This window comes from Pseudophryne corroboree, chromosome 11 (genome assembly GCF_028390025.1).
Source record: "Pseudophryne corroboree isolate aPseCor3 chromosome 11, aPseCor3.hap2, whole genome shotgun sequence".
NCBI lineage: Eukaryota > Metazoa > Chordata > Amphibia > Anura > Myobatrachidae > Pseudophryne > Pseudophryne corroboree.
In genome coordinates, this window is record NC_086454.1 from 168,331,543 (window position 1) to 168,349,180 (window position 17,638).

Genomic DNA, 17,638 nt, shown 5'->3' on the forward strand with positions numbered 1-17,638 from the left:
TTTACTATATAACCCAAATAAGCGTTGATGTAAATATATGTACAATAATTGCAATAAAATGTGTCTTCTAAGAATCTAACATTTTAGAAAAAAATGTTTAGCTCTCCCTCGTGAATGAGGTTTCTTGGTGTATTGGTAACCACTCTGATCTTTGAATCCAGTGATCTGTATTTAAATCTTGGTAGGTCCTATTGGTTTTTTGTAAGTACTGTTCAGTTTATATTTCTCTGAGAGTACATTCTAATAAAAACTGTTTAAATGCTTCCTCATGAATGAGGTTTCCTGGTGTATTTTTAACCATTTTGGACTCTGAATCCATGATTTGTATTTACATCTTGGTAGGTCCTATTGTTTTTTTGTAAGTATTATGCAGTTCATATCTCTGAGAAAGAAAATATCTATAAATTGCATAAATTAAGAATCATACACACTGAGAGACAGGTTTATCTGTAATATAATTCCAATAAAATGTAACCTCTAAGAATCTTACACTGTGAGAAAAATTTTTACATGCCACCATATGAATGAGCTTTCATGGTGAACTGTTAACAATTCTGGACTCTGAAACCAATAATCTGTATATACAAATTGGTAGGTCCTAATGGTTTTATTTGTAAATACAATGTAGTACATATCTCTCTGAATGAATATTTCTGTATCTTGTGGAAATTAAGATCTTACACTCTGAGAGAAAGTTTTATATGTGTTATTAGAAGGGAGATTCCATGGTGTTATGGTTAGCACACTATACTCTGAATCCAGTAAATTGAGTTCAAATCTCGGTGGCACCAGGTGCATTTTAGTACCTTCAGTTTAAGTCCTTGATTGATATAAAAATTTCTTTTTTATACATATAATACATTTTTTAAATCACTGATTATTGTAAATATGTACTAAAATAAAAAAAAGGTAGTTATAGAAATGTTTGTAATTATATGAATTTTACTGTGTAATCCAAATAAGCATTGATGTTAATATATGTACAATAACTTCAATAAAATGTGTCTTCTAAGAATCTAACATTTTAGATTTTTTTTTTAGATGTTCCCTAATTAATTTGGTTTCTTGGTGTATTGGTAACCACTCCACTCTGATCTTTGAATATAGTGATCTGTATTTAGATCTTGGTAGGTCCTATTGGTTTTTTGTAAGTACAATTCAGTTCATATCTCTCTGAGAGTACATTCTTATAAAAATATTTAGATGCTCCCTAATGGATGAGGTTTCATGGTGTATTGTTAAACATTTTGGACTCTGAATCCATGATCTATATTTACATCTTGGTAGGTTATATTGGTTTTGATGTAAGTACAATACAGTTAATATCTCTGAGAAAGAAAATATCTATAAATTGCATAAATTAAGACTCTTACACACTGAGAGACAGGTTTATCTGTCATTTAATTCCAATAAAATGTATCCACTAAGAATCTTGTACTCTGACCAAAAATGTACATGCTACCATATGAATAAGGTTTCATTGTGTACTGTTAATAATTCTGGACTCTGAAACCTATAATCTGTATAAACATTTGGTAGGTCCTAATGGCTTTTTTTGTAAATACAATGTAATACTTATCTCTATGATTATTATTCCTGTAACTTGTAGAAAATAAGATCTCACACTCTAAGAGAAAGTTGTATATGTTGTGTTAGAAGAGAGGTTCCATGGTGTAATGGTTAGCACTCTGGACTCTGAATCCAGCGATCCGAGTTGAAAACTCGGTGGGACCTGATATGTTTCAGTACCTTCAGTTTAAGTTCCTGATTGACAGAAAGTCTTCTTTTTCATACATATAATCATTTTTTTAAATCACTGATTTTTGTAAATATGTACGAAAAGCTAAAAAAGGTAGTTATAGAAATGTATATAATTATATGAATTTTACTATATTTGACCCAAATAAGCGTTGATGTAAATATATGTACAATAATTGCAATAAAATGTGTCTTCTAAGAATCTAACATTTTAGAAAAAAATGTTTAGCTCTCCCTCGTGAATGAGGTTTCTTGGTGTATTGGTAACCACTCTGATCTTTGAATCCAGTGATCTGTATTTAAATCTTGGTAGGTCCTATTGGTTTTTTGTAAGTACTGTTCAGTTTATATTTCTCTGAGAGTACATTCTAATAAAAACTGTTTAAATGCTTCCTCATGAATGAGGTTTCCTGGTGTATTTGTAACCATTTTGGACTCTGAATCCATGATTTGTATTAACATCTTGGTAGGTCCTATTGTTTTTTGTAAGTATTATGCAGTTTATATCTCTGAGAAAGAAAATATCTATAAATTGCATAAATTAAGAATCATACATACTGAGAGACAGGTTTATCTGTAATATAATTCCAATAAAATGTAACCTCTAAGAATCTTACACTGTGAGAAATTTTTTTACATGCCACCATATGAATGAGCTTTCATGGTGTACTGTTAACAATTCTGGACTCTGAAACCAATAATCTGTATATACAAATTGGTAGGTCCTAATGGTTTTATTTGTAAATACAATGTAGTACATATCTCTCTGAATGAATATTTCTGTATCTTGTAGAAATTAAGATCTTACACTCTGAGAGAAAGTTTTATATGTGTTATTAGAAGGGAGATTCCATGGTGTTATGGTTAGCACTCTGCACTCTGAATCCAGTAAAATGAGTTCAAATCTCGGTGGGAACAGGTGCATTTTAGTACCTTCAGTTTAAGTCCTTGATTGATAAAAACTTTTTTTTTATACATATAATACATTTTTTAAATCACTGATTATTGTAAATATGTACTAAAATCTAAAAAAAAGGTAGTTATAGAAATGTTTGTCATTATATGAATTTTACTGTGTAATCCAAATAAGCATTGATGTTAATATATGTACAATAACTTCAATAAAATGTGTCTTCTAAGAATCTAACATTTTAGAATTTTTTTTTTAGATGTTCCCTAATGAATGTGGTTTCTTGGTGTATTGGTAACCACTCCACTCTGATCTTTGAATACAGTGATCTGTATTTAAATCTTGGTAGGTCCTATTGGTTTTTTGTAAGTACCATTCAGTTCATATCTCTCTGAGAGTACATTCTTATAAAAATATTTAGATGCTCCCTAATGGATGAGGTTTCATGGTGTATTGATAAACATTTTGGACTCTGAATCCATGATCTATATTTACATCTTGGTAGGTTCTATTGGTTTTGTTGTAAGTACAATACAGTTAATATCTCTGAGAAAGAAAATATCTATAAATTGCATAAATTAAGAATCTTACACACTGAGAGACAGGTTTATCTGTCATTTAATTCCAATAAAATGTATCCACTAAGAATCTTATACTCTGACAAAAAAAATGTACATGCTACCAGATGAATGAGGTTTCATTGTGTACTGTTAACAATTCTGGACTCTGAAACCTATAATCTGTATAAAAATTTGGTAGGTCCTAATGGCTTTTTTTGTAAATACAATGTAATACTTATCTCTATGATTATTATTCCTGTAACTTGTAGAAAATAAGATCTCACACTCTAAGAGTAAGTTGTATATGTGGTGTTAGAAGAGAAGTTCTATGGTGTAATGGTTAGCACTCTGGACTCTGAATCCAGCGATCCGAGTTCAAATCTCGGTGGGACCTGATGTGTTTTAGTACCTTCAGTTTAAGTTCCTGATTGACAGAAAGTCTTCTTTTTCATACATATAATAATTTTTTTTAAATCACTGATTTTTGTAAATATGTACGAAAAGCTAAAAAAGGTAGTTATAGAAATGTATGTAATTATATGAATTTTACTATATAACCCAAATAAGCGTTGATGTAAATATATGTACAATAATTGCAATAAAATGTGTCTTCTAAGAATCTAACATTTTAGAAAAAAATGTTTAGCTCTCCCTCGTGAATGAGGTTTCTTGGTGTATTGGTAACCACTCTGATCTTTGAATCCAGTGATCTGTATTTAAATCTTGGTAGGTCCTATTGGTTTTTTGTAAGTACTGTTCAGTTTATATTTCGCTGAGAGTACATTCTAATAAAAACTGTTTAAATGCTTCCTCATGAATGAGGTTTCCTGGTGTATTTGTAACCATTTTGGACTCTGAATCCATGATTTGTATTAACATCTTGGTAGGTCCTATTGTTTTTTGTAAGTATTATGCAGTTTATATCTCTGAGAAAGAAAATATCTATAAATTGCATAAATTAAGAATCATACATACTGAGAGACAGGTTTATCTGTAATATAATTCCAATAAAATGTAACCTCTAAGAATCTTACACTGTGAGAAATTTTTTTACATGCCACCATATGAATGAGCTTTCATGGTGTACTGTTAACAATTCTGGACTCTGAAACCAATAATCTGTATATACAAATTGGTAGGTCCTAATGGTTTTATTTGTAAATACAATGTAGTACATATCTCTCTGAATGAATATTTCTGTATCTTGTAGAAATTAAGATCTTACACTCTGAGAGAAAGTTTTATATGTGTTATTAGAAGGGAGATTCCATGGTGTTATGGTTAGCACTCTGTACTCTGAATCCAGTAAATTGAGTTCAAATCTCGGTGGCACCAGGTGCATTTTAGTAACTTCAGTTTAAGTCCTTGATTGACAAAAACTTTTCTTTTTTATACATATAATACATTTTTTAAATCACTGATTATTGTAAATATGTACTAAAATCTAAAAAAGGTAGATATAGAAATGTTTGTAATTATATGAATTTTACTGTGTAATCCAAATAAGCATTGATGTTAATATATGTACAATAACTTCAATAAAATGTGTCTTCTAAGAATCTAACATTTAAAAAAAAAATGTTTAGATGTTCCCTAATGAATGTGGTTTCTTGGTGTATTGGTAACCACTCCACTCTGATCTTTGAATACAGTGATCTGTATTTAAATCTTGGTAGGTCCTATTGGTTTTTTGTAAGTACCATTCAGTTCATATCTCTCTGAGAGTACATTCTTATAAAAATATTTAGATGCTCCCTAATGGATGAGGTTTCATGGTGTATTGATAAACATTTTGGACTCTGAATCCATGATCTATATTTACATCTTGGTAGGTTCTATTGGTTTTGTTGTAAGTACAATACAGTTAATATCTCTGAGAAAGAAAATATCTATAAATTGCATAAATTAAGAATCTTACACACTGAGAGACAGGTTTATCTGTCATTTAATTCCAATAAAATGTATCCACTAAGAATCTTATACTCTGATAATAAAATGTACATGCTACCATATGAATGAGGTTTCATTGTGTACTGTTAACAATTCTGGACTCTGAAACCTATAATCTGTATCAAAATTTGGTAGGTCCTAATGGCTTTTTTTGTAAATACAATGTAATACTTATCTCTATGATTATTATTCCTGTAACTTGTAGAAAATAAGATCTCACACTCTAAGAGAAAGTTGTATATGTGGTGTTAGAAGAGAGGTTCCATGGTGTAATGGTTAGCACTCTGGACTCTGAATCCACCGATCCGAGTTCAAATCTCGGTGGGACCTGATATGTTTTAGTACCTTCAGTTTAAGTTCTTGATTGACAGAAAGTCTTCTTTTTCATACATATAATCATTTTTTTAAATCACTGATTTTTGTAAATATGTACAAAAAGCTAAAAAAGGTAGTTATAGAAATGTATGTAATTATATGAATTTTACTATATAACCCAAATAAGCGTTGATGTAAATATATGTACAATAATTGCAATAAAATGTGTCTTCTAAGAATCTAACAATTTAGAAAAAAATGTTTAGCTCTCCCTCGTGAATGAGGTTTCTTGGTGTATTGGTAACCACTCTGATCTTTGAATCCAGTGATCTGTATTTAAATCTTGGTAGGTCCTATTGGTTTTTTGTAAGTACCGTTCAGTTTATATTTCTCTGAGAGTACATTCTAATAAAAACTGTTTAAATGCTTCCTCATGAATGAGGTTTCCTGGTGTACTTGTAACCATTTTGGACTCTGAATCCATGATTTGTATTAACATCTTGGTAGGTCCTATTGTTTTTTGTAAGTATTATGCAGTTCATATCTCTGAGAAAGAAAATATCTATAAATTGCATAAATTAAGAATCATACACACTGAGAGACAGGTTTATCTGTAATATAATTCCAATAAAATGTGACCTCTAAGAATCTTATACTGTGAGAAATTTTTTTACATGCCACCATATGAATGAGCTTTCATGGTGTTCTGTTAACAATTCTGGACTCTGAAACCAATAATCTGTATATACAAATTGGTAGGTCCTAATGGTTTTATTTGTAAATACAATGTAGTACATATCTCTCTGAATGAATATTTCTGTATCTTGTAGAAATTAAGATCTTACACTCTGAGAGAAAGTTTTATATGTGTTATTAGAAGGGAGATTCCATGGTGTTATGGTTAGCACTCTGTACTCTGAATCCAGTAAATTGAGTTCAAATCTCGGTGGGAACAGATGCATTTTAGTACCTTCAGTTTAAGTCATTGATTGATAAAAACTTTTTTTTTATACATATAATACATTTTTTAAATCACTGATTATTGTAAATATGTACTAAAATCTAAAAAAAAAGGTAGTTATAGAAATGTTTGTCATTATATGAATTTTACTGTGTAATCCAAATAAGCATTGATGTTAATATATGTACAATAACTTCAATAAAATGTGTCTTCTAAGAATCTAACATTTTAGAAAAAAAATGTTTAGATGTTCCCTAATGAATGTGGTTTCTTGGTGTATTGGTAACCACTCCACTCTGATCTTTGAATACAGTGATCTGTATTTAAATCTTGGTAGGTCCTATTGGTTTTTTGTAAGTACCATTCAGTTCATATCTCTCTGAGAGTACATTCTTATAAAAATATTTAGATGCTCCCTAATGGATGAGGTTTCATGGTGTATTGATAAACATTTTGGACTCTGAATCCATGATCTATATTTACATCTTGGTAGGTTCTATTGGTTTTGTTGTAAGTACAATACAGTTAATATCTCTGAGAAAGAAAATATCTATAAATTGCATAAATTAAGAATCTTACACATTGAGAGACAGGTTTATCTGTCATTTAATTCCAATAAAATGTATCCACTAAGAATCTTATACTCTGACAAAAAAAATGTACATGCTACCATATGAATGAGGTTTCATTGTGTACTGTTAACAATTCTGGACTCTGAAACCTATAATCTGTATAAAAATTTGGTAGGTCCTAATGGCTTTTTTTGTAAATACAATGTAATACTTATCTCTCTGATTATTATTCCTGTAACTTGTAGAAAATAAGATCTCACACTCTAAGAGAAAGTTGTATATTTGGTGTTAGAAGAGAGGTTCCATGGTGTAATGGTTAGCACTCTGGACTCTGAATCCAGCGATCCGAGTTCAAATCTCGGTGGGACCTGATGTGTTTTAGTACCTTCAGTTTAAGTTCCTGATTGCCAGAAAGTCTTCTTTTTCATACATATAATAATTTTTTTAAATCACTGATTTTTGTAAATATGTACGAAAAGCTAAAAAAGGTAGTTATAGAAATGTATGTAATTATATGAATTTTACTATATAACCCAAATAAGCGTTGATGTAAATATATGTACAATAATTGCAATAAAATGTGTCTTCTAAGAATCTAACATTTTAGAAAAAAATGTTTAGCTCTCCCTCGTGAATGAGGTTTCTTGGTGTATTGGTAACCACTCTGATCTTTGAATCCAGTGATCTGTATTTAAATCTTGGTAGGTCCTATTGGTTTTTTGTAAGTACCGTTCAGTTTATATTTCTCTGAGAGTACATTCTAATAAAAACTGTTTAAATGCTTCCTCATGAATGAGGTTTCCTGGTGTATTTTTAACCATTTTGGACTCTGAATCCATGATTTGTATTTACATCTTGGTAGGTCCTATTGTTTTTTGTAAGTATTATGCAGTTCATATCTCTGAGAAAGAAAATATCTATAAATTGCATAAATTAAGAATCATACACACTGAGAGACAGGTTTATCTGTAATATAATTCCAATAAAATGTAACCTCTAAGAATCTTACACTGTGAGAAAATTTTTTACATGCCACCATATGAATGAGCTTTCATGGTGTACTGTTAACAATTCTGGACTCTGAAACCAATAATCTGTATATACAAATTGGTAGGTCCTAATGGTTTTATTTGTAAATACAATGTAGTACATATCTCTCTGAATGAATATTTCTGTATCTTGTAGAAATTAAGATCTTACACTCTGAGAGAAAGTTTTATATGTGTTATTAGAAGGGAGATTCCATGGTGTTATGGTTAGCACTCTGTACTCTGAATCCAGTAAATTGAGTTCAAATCTCGGTGGGAACAGGTGCATTTTAGTACCTTCAGTTTAAGTCCTTGATTGATAAAAAAAATTCTTTTTTATACATATAATACATTTTTTAAATCACTGATTATTGTAAATATGTACTAAAATCTAAAAAAAAGGTAGTTATAGAAATGTTTGTAATTATATGAATTTTACTGTGTAATCCAAATAAGCATTGATGTTAATATATGTACAATAACTTCAATAAAATGTGTCTTCTAAGAATCTAACATTTTAGAATTTTTTTTTTAGATGTTCCCTAATTAATGTGGTTTCTTGGTGTATTGGTAACCACTCCACTTTGATCTTTGAATACAGTGATCTGTATTTAGATCTTGGTAGGTCCTATTGGTTTTTTGTAAGTACCATTCAGTTCATATCTCTCTGAGAGTACATTCTTATAAAAATATTTAGATGCTCCCTAATGGATGAGGTTTCATGGTGTATTGTTAAACATTTTGGACTCTGAATCCATGATCTATATTTACATCTTGGTAGGTTATATTGGTTTTGTTGTAAGTACAATACAGTTAATATCTCTGAGAAAGAAAATATCTATAAATTGCATAAATTAAGACTCTTACACACTGAGAGACAGGTTTATCTGTCATTTAATTCCAATAAAATGTATCCACAAAGAATCTTGTACTCTGACCAAAAATGTACATGCTACTATATGAATAAGGTTTCATTGTGTACTGTTAACAATTCTGGACTCTGAAACCTATAATCTGTATAAAAATTTGGTAGGTCCTAATGGCTTTTTTTTGTAAATACTATGTAATACTTATCTCTATGATTATTATTCCTGTAACTTGTAGAAAATAAGATCTCACACTCTAAGAGAAAATTGTATATGTGGTGTTAGAAGAGAGGTTCCATGGTGTAATGGTTAGCACTCTGGACTCTGAATCCAGCGATCCGAATTCAAAACTCGGTGGGACCTGATATGTTTAAGTTCCTGATTGACAGAAAGTCTTCTTTTTCATACATATAATAATTTTTTTAAATCACTGATTTTTGTAAATATGTACGAAAAGCTAAAAAAGTAGTTATAGAAATGTATGTAATTATATGAATTTTACTATATTTGACCCAAATAAGCGTTGATGTAAATATATGTACAATAATTGCAATAAAATGTGTCTTCTAAGAATCTAACATTTTAGAAAAAAATGTTTAGCTCTCCCTCGTGAATGAGGTTTCTTGGTGTATTGGTAACCACTCTGATCTTTGAATCCAGTGATCTGTATTTAAATCTTGGTAGGTCCTTTTGGTTTTTTGTAAGTACTGTTCAGTTTATATTTCTCTGAGAGTACATTCTAATAAAAACTGTTTAAATGCTTCCTCATGAATGAGGTTTCCTGGTGTATTTGTAACCATTTTGGACTCTGAATCCATGATTTGTATTAACATCTTGGTAGGTCCTATTGTTTTTTGTAAGTATTATGCAGTTCATATCTCTGAGAAAGAAAATATCTATAAATTGCATAAATTAAGAATCATACATACTGAGAGACAGGTTTATCTGTAATATAATTCCAATAAAATGTAACCTCTAAGAATCTTACACTGTGAGAACATTTTTTACATGCCACCATATGAATGAGCTTTCATGGTGTACTGTTAACAATTCTGGACTCTGAAACCAATAATCTGTATATACAAATTGGTAGGTCCTAATGGTTTTATTTGTAAATACAATGTAGTACATATCTCTCTGAATGAATATTTCTGTATCTTGTAGAAATTAAGATCTTACACTCTGAGAGAAAGTTTTATATGTGTTATTAGAAGGGAGATTCCATGGTGTTATGGTTAGCACTCTGTACTCTGAATCCAGTAAATTGAGTTCAAATCTCGGTGGCACCAGGTGCATTTTAGTACCTTCAGTTTAAGTCCTTGATTGACAAAAACTTTTCTTTTTTATACATATAATACATTTTATAAATCACTGATTATTGTAAATATGTACTAAAATCTAAAAAAAGGTAGTTATAGAAATGTTTGTAATTATATGAATTTTACTGTGTAATCCAAATAAGCATTGATGTTAATATATGTACAATAACTTCAATAAAATGTGTCTTCTAAGAATCTAACATTTTAGAATTTTTTTTTAGATGTTCCCTAATGAATGTGGTTTCTTGGTGTATTAGTAACCACTCCACTCTGATCTTTGAATACAGTGATCTGTATTTAAATCTTGGTAGGTCCTATTGGTTTTTTGTAAGTACCATTCAGTTCATATCTCTCTGAGAGTACATTCTTATAAAAATATTTAGATGCTCCCTAATGGATGAGGCTTCATGGTGTATTGGTAAACATTTTGGACTCTGAATCCATGATCTATATTTACATCTTGGTAGGTTCTATTGGTTTTGTTGTAAGTATAATACAGTTAATATCTCTGAGAAAGAAAATATCTATAAATTGCATAAATTAAGAATCTTACACACTGAGAGACAGGTTTATCTGTCATTTAATTCCAATAAAATGTATCCACTAAGAATCTTATACTCTGACCAAAAATGTACATGCTACCATATGAATGAGGTTTCATTGTGTACTGTTAACAATTCTGGACTCTGAAACCTATAATCTGTATAAAAATTTGGTAGGTCCTAATGGCTTTTTTTGTAAATACAATGTAATACTTATCTCTCTGATTATTATTCCTGTAACTTGTAGAAAATAAGATCTCACACTCTAAGAGAAAGTTGTATATTTGGTGTTAGAAGAGAGGTTCCATGGTGTAATGGTTAGCACTCTGGACTCTGAATCCAGCTATCCGAGTTCAAATCTCAGTGGGACCTGATGTGTTTTAGTACCTTCAGTTTAAGTTCCTGATTGATAGAAAGTCTTCTTTTTCATACATATAATAATTTTTTTAAATCACTGATTTTTGTAAAATATGTACGAAAAGCTAAAAAAGGTAGTTATAGAAATGTATGTAATTATATGAATTTTACTATATAACCCAAATAAGCGTTGATGTAAATATATGTACAATAATTGCAATAAAATGTGTCTTCTAAGAATCTAACATTTTAGAAAAAAATGTTTAGCTCTCCCTCGTGAATGAGGTTTCTTGGTGTATTGGTAACCACTCTGATCTTTGAATCCAGTGATCTGTATTTAAATCTTGGTAGGTCCTATTGGTTTTTTGTAAGTACCGTTCAGTTTATATTTCTCTGAGAGTACATTCTAATAAAAACTGTTTAAATGCTTCCTCATGAATGAGGTTTCCTGGTGTATTTGTAACCATTTTGGACTCTGAATCCATGATTTGTATTAACATCTTGGTAGGTCCTATTGTTTTTTTGTTAGTATTATACAGTTCATATCTCTGAGAAAGAAAATATCTATAAATTGCATAAATTAAGAATCATATATACTGAGAGACAGGTTTATCTGTAATATAATTCCAATAAAATGTAACCTCTAAGAATCTTACACTGTGAGAAAATTTTTTACATGCCACCATATGAATGAGCTTTCATGGTGTACTGTTAACAATTCTGGACTCTGAAACCAATAATCTGTATATACAAATTGGTAGGTCCTAATGGTTTTATTTGTAAATACAATGTAGTACATATCTCTCTGAATGAATATTTCTGTATCTTGTAGAAATTAAGATCTTACACTCTGAGAGAAAGTTTTATATGTGAAATTAGAATGGAGATTCCATGGTGTTATCGTTAGCACTCTGTACTCTGAATCCAGTAAATTGAGTTCAAATCTCGGTGGCACCAGGTACATTTTAGTACCTTCAGTTTAAGTCCTTGATTGACAAAAACTTTTCTTTTTTATACATATAATACATTTTTTAAATCACTGATTATTGTAAATATGTACTAAAATCTAAAAAAAGGTAGTTATAGAAATGTTTGTAATTATATGAATTTTACTGTGTAATCCAAATAAGCATTGATGTTAATATATGTACAATAACTTCAATAAAATGTGTCTTCTAAGAATCTAACATTTTAGATTTTTTTTTTAGATGTTCCCTAATGAATGTGGTTTCTTGGTTTATTAGTAACCACTCCACTCTGATCTTTGAATACAGTGATCTGTATTTAAATCTTGGTAGGTCCTATTGGTTTTTTGTAAGTACCATTCAGTTCATATCTCTCTGAGAGTACATTCTTATAAAAATATTTAGATGCTCCCTAATGGATGAGGTTTCATGGTGTATTGGTAAACATTTTAGACTCTGAATCCATGATCTATATTTAAATCTTGGTAGGTTCTATTGGTTTTGTTGTAAGTACAATACAGTTAATATCTCTGAGAAAGAAAATATCTATAATTTGCATAAATTAAGAATCTTACACACTGAGAGACAGGTTTATCTGTCATTTAATTCCAATAAAATGTATCCACTAAGAATCTTATACTCTGACAAAAAAATGTACTTGCTACCATATGAATGAGGTTTCATTGTGTACTGTTAACAATTCTGGACTCTGAAACCTATAATCTGTATAAAAATTTGGTAGGTCCTAATGGCTGTTTTTTTGTAAATACAATGTAATACTTATCTCTATGATTATTATTCCTGTAACTTGTAGAAAATAAGATCTCACACTCTAAGAGAAAGTTGTATATGTGGTGTTAGAATAGAGGTTCCATGGTGTAATGGTTAGCACTCTGGACTCTGAATCCAGCGATCCGAGTTCAAATCTCGGTGGGACCTGATGTGTTTTAGTACCTTCAGTTTAAGTTCTTGATTGACAGAAAGTCTTCTTTTTCATACATATAATCATTTTTTTAAATCACTGAATTTTGTAAATATGTACGAAAAGCTAAAAAAGGTAGTTATGGAAATGTATGTAATTATATGAATTTTACTATATAACCCAAATAAGCGTTGATGTAAATATATGTACAATTATTGCAATAAAATGTGTCTTCTAAGAATCTAACATTTTAGAAAAAAATGTTTAGCTCTCCCTCGTGAATGAGGTTTCTTGGTGTATTGGTAACCACTCTGATCTTTGAATCCAGTGATCTGTTTTTAAATCTTGGTAGGTCCTATTGGTTTTTTGTAAGTACTGTTCAGTTTATATTTCTCTGAGAGTACATTCTAATAAAAACTGTTTAAATGCTTCCTCATGAATGAGGTTTCCTGGTGTATTTGTAACCATTTTGGACTCTGAATCCATGATTTGTATTAACATCTTGGTAGGTCCTATTGTTTTTTGTAAGTATTATGCAGTTCATATCTCTGAGAAAGAAAATATCTATAAATTGCATAAATTAAGAATCATACATACTGAGAGACAGGTTTATCTGTAATATAATTCCAATAAAATGTAACCTCTAAGAGTCTTACACTGTGAGAAAATTTTTTACATGCCACCATATGAATGAGCTTTCATGGTGTACTGTTAACAATTCTTGACTCTGAAACCAATAATCTGTATATACAAATTGGTAGGTCCTAATGGTTTTATTTGTAAATACAATGTAGTACATATCTCTCTGAATTAATATTTCTGTATCTTGTAGAAATTAAGATCTTACACTCTGAGAGAAAGTTTTATATGTGTTATTAGAAGGGAGATTCCATGGTGTTATGGTTAGCACTCTGTACTCTGAATCCAGTAAATTGAGTTCAAATCTCGGTGGCACCAGGTGCATTTTAGTACCTTCAGTTTAAGTCCTTGATTGACAAAAACTTTTCTTTTTTATACATATAATACATTTTTTAAATCACTGATTATTGTAAATATGTACTAAAATCTAAAAAAAAGGTAGTTATAGAAATGTTTGTAATTATATGAATTTTACTGTGTAATCCAAATAAGCATTGATGTTAATATATGTACAATAACTTCAATAAAATGTGTCTTCTAAGAATCTAACATTTTAGAAATTTTTTTTAGATGTTCCCTAATGAATGTGGTTTCTTGGTGTATTAGTAACCACTCCACTCTGATCTTTGAATACAGTGATCTGTATTTAAATCTTGGTAGGTCCTATTGGTTTTTTGTAAGTACCATTCAGTTCATATCTCTCTGAGAGTACATTCTTATAAAAAATATTTAGATGCTCCCTAATGGATGAGGTTTCATGGTGTATTGGTAAACATTTTGGACTCTGAATCCATGATCTATATTTACATCTTGGTAGGTTCTATTGGTTTTGTTGTAAGTACAATACAGTTAATATCTCTGAGAAAGAAAATATCTATAAATTGCATAAATTAAGAATCTTACACACTGAGAGACAGGTTTATCTGTCATTTAATTCCAATAAAATGTATCCACTAAGAATCTAATACTCTGACAAAAAATGTACATGCTACCATATGAATGAGGTTTCATTGTGTACTGTTAACAATTCTGGACTCTGAAACCTATAATCTGTATAAAAATTTGGTAGGTCCTAATGGCTTTTTTTGTAAATACAATGTAATACTTATCTTTATGATTATTATTCCTGTAACTTGTAGAAAATAAGATCTCACACTCTAAGAGAAAGACGTATATGTGGTGTTAGAAGAGAGGTTCCATGGTGTAATGGTTAGCACTCTGGACTCTGAATCCAGCGATCCGAGTTCAAATCTCAGTGGGACCTGATGTGTTTTAGTACCTTCAGTTTAAGTTCTTGATTGACAGAAAGTCTTCTTTTTCATACATATAATCATTTTTTTAAATCACTGATTTTTGTAAATATGTACGAAAAGCTTAAAAAAGGTAGTTATAGAAATGTATGTAATTATATGAATTTTACTATATAACCCAAATAAGCGTTGATGTAAATATATGTACAATTACTGCAATAAAATGTGTCTTCTAAGAATCTAACATTTTAGAAAAAAATGTTTAGATCTCCCTCGTGAATGAGGTTTCTTGGTGTATTGGTAACCACTCTGATCTTTGAATCCAGTGATCTGTATTTAAATCTTGGTAGGCCCTATTGGTTTTTTGTAAGTACCGTTCAGTTTATATTTCTCTGAGAGTACATTCTAATAAAATCTGTTTAAATGCTTCCTCATGAATGAGGTTTCCTGGTGTATTTGTAACCATTTTAGACTCTGAATCCATGATTTGTATTAACATCTTGGTAGGTCCTATTGTTTTTTTGTAAGTATTATGCAGTTCATATCTCTGAGAAAGAAAATATCTATAAATTGCATAAATTAAGAATCATACATACTGAGAGACAGGTTTATCTGTAATATAATTCCAATAAAATGTAACCTCTAAGAATCTTACACTGTGAGAAAATTTTTTACATGCCACCATATGAATGAGCTTTCATGGTGTACTGTTAACAATTCTGGACTCTGAAACCAATAATCTGTATATACAAATTGGTAGGTCCTAATGGTTTTATTTGTAAATACAATGTAGTACATATCTCTCTGAATGAATATTTCTGTATCTTGTAGAAATTAAGATCTTACACTCTGAGAGAAAGTTTTATATGTGTTATTAGAAGGGAGATTCCATGGTGTTATGGTTAGCACTCTGTACTCTGAATCCAGTAAATTGAGTTCAAATTTCGGTGGCACCAGGTGCATTTTAGTACCTTCAGTTTAAGTCCTTGATTGACAAAAACTTTTCTTTTTTATACATATAATACATTTTATAAATCACTGATTATTGTAAATATGTACTAAAATCTAAAAAAAGGTAGTTATAGAAATGTTTGTAATTATATGAATTTTACTGTGTAATCCAAATAAGCATTGATGTTAATATATGTACAATAACTTCAATAAAATGTGTCTTCTAAGAATCTAACATTTTAGAATTTTTTTTGATGTTCCCTAATGAATGTGGTTTCTTGGTGTATTAGTAACCACTCCACTCTGATCTTTGAATACAGTGATCTGTATTTAAATCTTGGTAGGTCCTATTGGTTTTTTGTAAGTACCATTCAGTTCATATCTCTCTGAGAGTACATTCTTATAAAAATATTTAGATGCTCCCTAATGGATGAGGTTTCATGGTGTATTGGTAAACATTTTGGACTCTGAATCCATGATCTATATTTACATCTTGGTAGGTTCTATTGGTTTTGTTGTAAGTATAATACAGTTAATATCTCTGAGAAAGAAAATATCTATAAATTGCATAAATTAAGAATCTTACACACTGAGAGACAGGTTTATCTGTCATTTAATTCCAATAAAATGTATCCACTAAGAATCTTATACTCTGACTAAAAATGTACATGCTACCATATGAATGAGGTTTCATTGTGTACTGTTAACAATTCTGGACTCTGAAACCTATAATCTGTATAAAAATTTGGTAGGTCCTAATGGCTTTTTTTGTAAATACAATGTAATACTTATCTCTCTGATTATTATTCCTGTAACTTGTAGAAAATAAGATCTCACACTCTAAGAGAAAGTTGTATATTTGGTGTTAGAAGAGAGGTTCCATGATGTAATGGTTAGCACTCTGGACTCTGAATCCAGCGATCCGAGTTCAAATCTCGGTGGGACCTGATGTGTTTTAGTACCTTCAGTTTAAGTTCCTGATTGACAGAAAGTCTTCTTTTTCATACATATAATAATTTTTTTAAATCACTGATTTTTGTAAATATGTATGAAAAGCTAAAAAAGGTAGTTATAGAAATGTATGTAATTATATGAATTTTACTATATAACCCAAATAAGCGTTGATGTAAATATATGTACAATAATTGCAATAAAATGTGTCTTCTAAGAATCTAACATTTTAGAAAAAAATGTTTAGCTCTCCCTCATGAATGAGGTTTCTTGGTGTATTGGTAACCACTCTGATCTTTGAATCCAGTGATCTGTATTTAAATCTTGGTAGGTCCTATTGTTTTTTTTGTAAGTACCGTTCAGTTTATATTTCTCTGAGAGTACATTCTAATAAAAACTGTTTAAATGCTTCCTCATGAATTAGGTTTCCTGGTGTATTTGTAACCATTTTGGACTCTGAATCCATGATTTGTATTTACATCTTGGTAGGTCCTATTGTTTTTTTGTAAGTATTATGCAGTTCATATCTCTGAGAAAGAAAATATCTTTAAATTGCATAAATTAAGAATCATACACACTGAGAGACAGGTTTATCTGTAATATAATTCCAATAAAATGTAACCTCTAAGAATCTTACACTGTGAGAAAAATTTTTACATGCCACCATATGAATGAGCTTTCATGGTGTACTGTTAACAATTCTGGACTCTGAAACCAATAATCTGTATATACAAATTGGTAGGTCCTAATGGTTTTATTTGTAAATACAATGTAGTACATTTCTCTCTGAATGAATATTTCTGTATCTTGTAGAAATTAAGA

General features: G+C 30.0%; 9 non-coding genes across 9 annotated transcripts; all 9 read left to right on the forward strand.

Annotated features, from left to right (window-relative positions):
* The first annotated feature begins 1,662 nt into the window (after positions 1 to 1,662).
* Positions 1,663 to 1,734, forward strand: TRNAQ-CUG (transfer RNA glutamine (anticodon CUG)). The gene has a single exon. It is a non-coding gene; the product is annotated as a tRNA-Gln (tRNA).
* A 1,816-nt stretch (positions 1,735 to 3,550) lies between these two features.
* On the forward strand, positions 3,551 to 3,622 carry TRNAQ-CUG (transfer RNA glutamine (anticodon CUG)). Its single transcript has one exon. It is a non-coding gene; the product is annotated as a tRNA-Gln (tRNA).
* A 1,814-nt stretch (positions 3,623 to 5,436) lies between these two features.
* Positions 5,437 to 5,508, forward strand: TRNAQ-CUG (transfer RNA glutamine (anticodon CUG)). The gene has a single exon. It is a non-coding gene; the product is annotated as a tRNA-Gln (tRNA).
* A 1,816-nt stretch (positions 5,509 to 7,324) lies between these two features.
* Positions 7,325 to 7,396, forward strand: TRNAQ-CUG (transfer RNA glutamine (anticodon CUG)). The gene has a single exon. It is a non-coding gene; the product is annotated as a tRNA-Gln (tRNA).
* A 1,815-nt stretch (positions 7,397 to 9,211) lies between these two features.
* Positions 9,212 to 9,283, forward strand: TRNAQ-CUG (transfer RNA glutamine (anticodon CUG)). Its single transcript has one exon. It is a non-coding gene; the product is annotated as a tRNA-Gln (tRNA).
* A 1,798-nt stretch (positions 9,284 to 11,081) lies between these two features.
* TRNAQ-CUG (transfer RNA glutamine (anticodon CUG)) lies at positions 11,082 to 11,153 on the forward strand. The gene has a single exon. It is a non-coding gene; the product is annotated as a tRNA-Gln (tRNA).
* A 1,817-nt stretch (positions 11,154 to 12,970) lies between these two features.
* Positions 12,971 to 13,042, forward strand: TRNAQ-CUG (transfer RNA glutamine (anticodon CUG)). Its single transcript has one exon. It is a non-coding gene; the product is annotated as a tRNA-Gln (tRNA).
* Positions 13,043 to 14,856: 1,814 nt separating this feature from the next.
* TRNAQ-CUG (transfer RNA glutamine (anticodon CUG)) lies at positions 14,857 to 14,928 on the forward strand. The gene has a single exon. It is a non-coding gene; the product is annotated as a tRNA-Gln (tRNA).
* A 1,812-nt stretch (positions 14,929 to 16,740) lies between these two features.
* Positions 16,741 to 16,812, forward strand: TRNAQ-CUG (transfer RNA glutamine (anticodon CUG)). The gene has a single exon. It is a non-coding gene; the product is annotated as a tRNA-Gln (tRNA).
* The last annotated feature ends 826 nt before the right edge of the window (positions 16,813 to 17,638 follow it).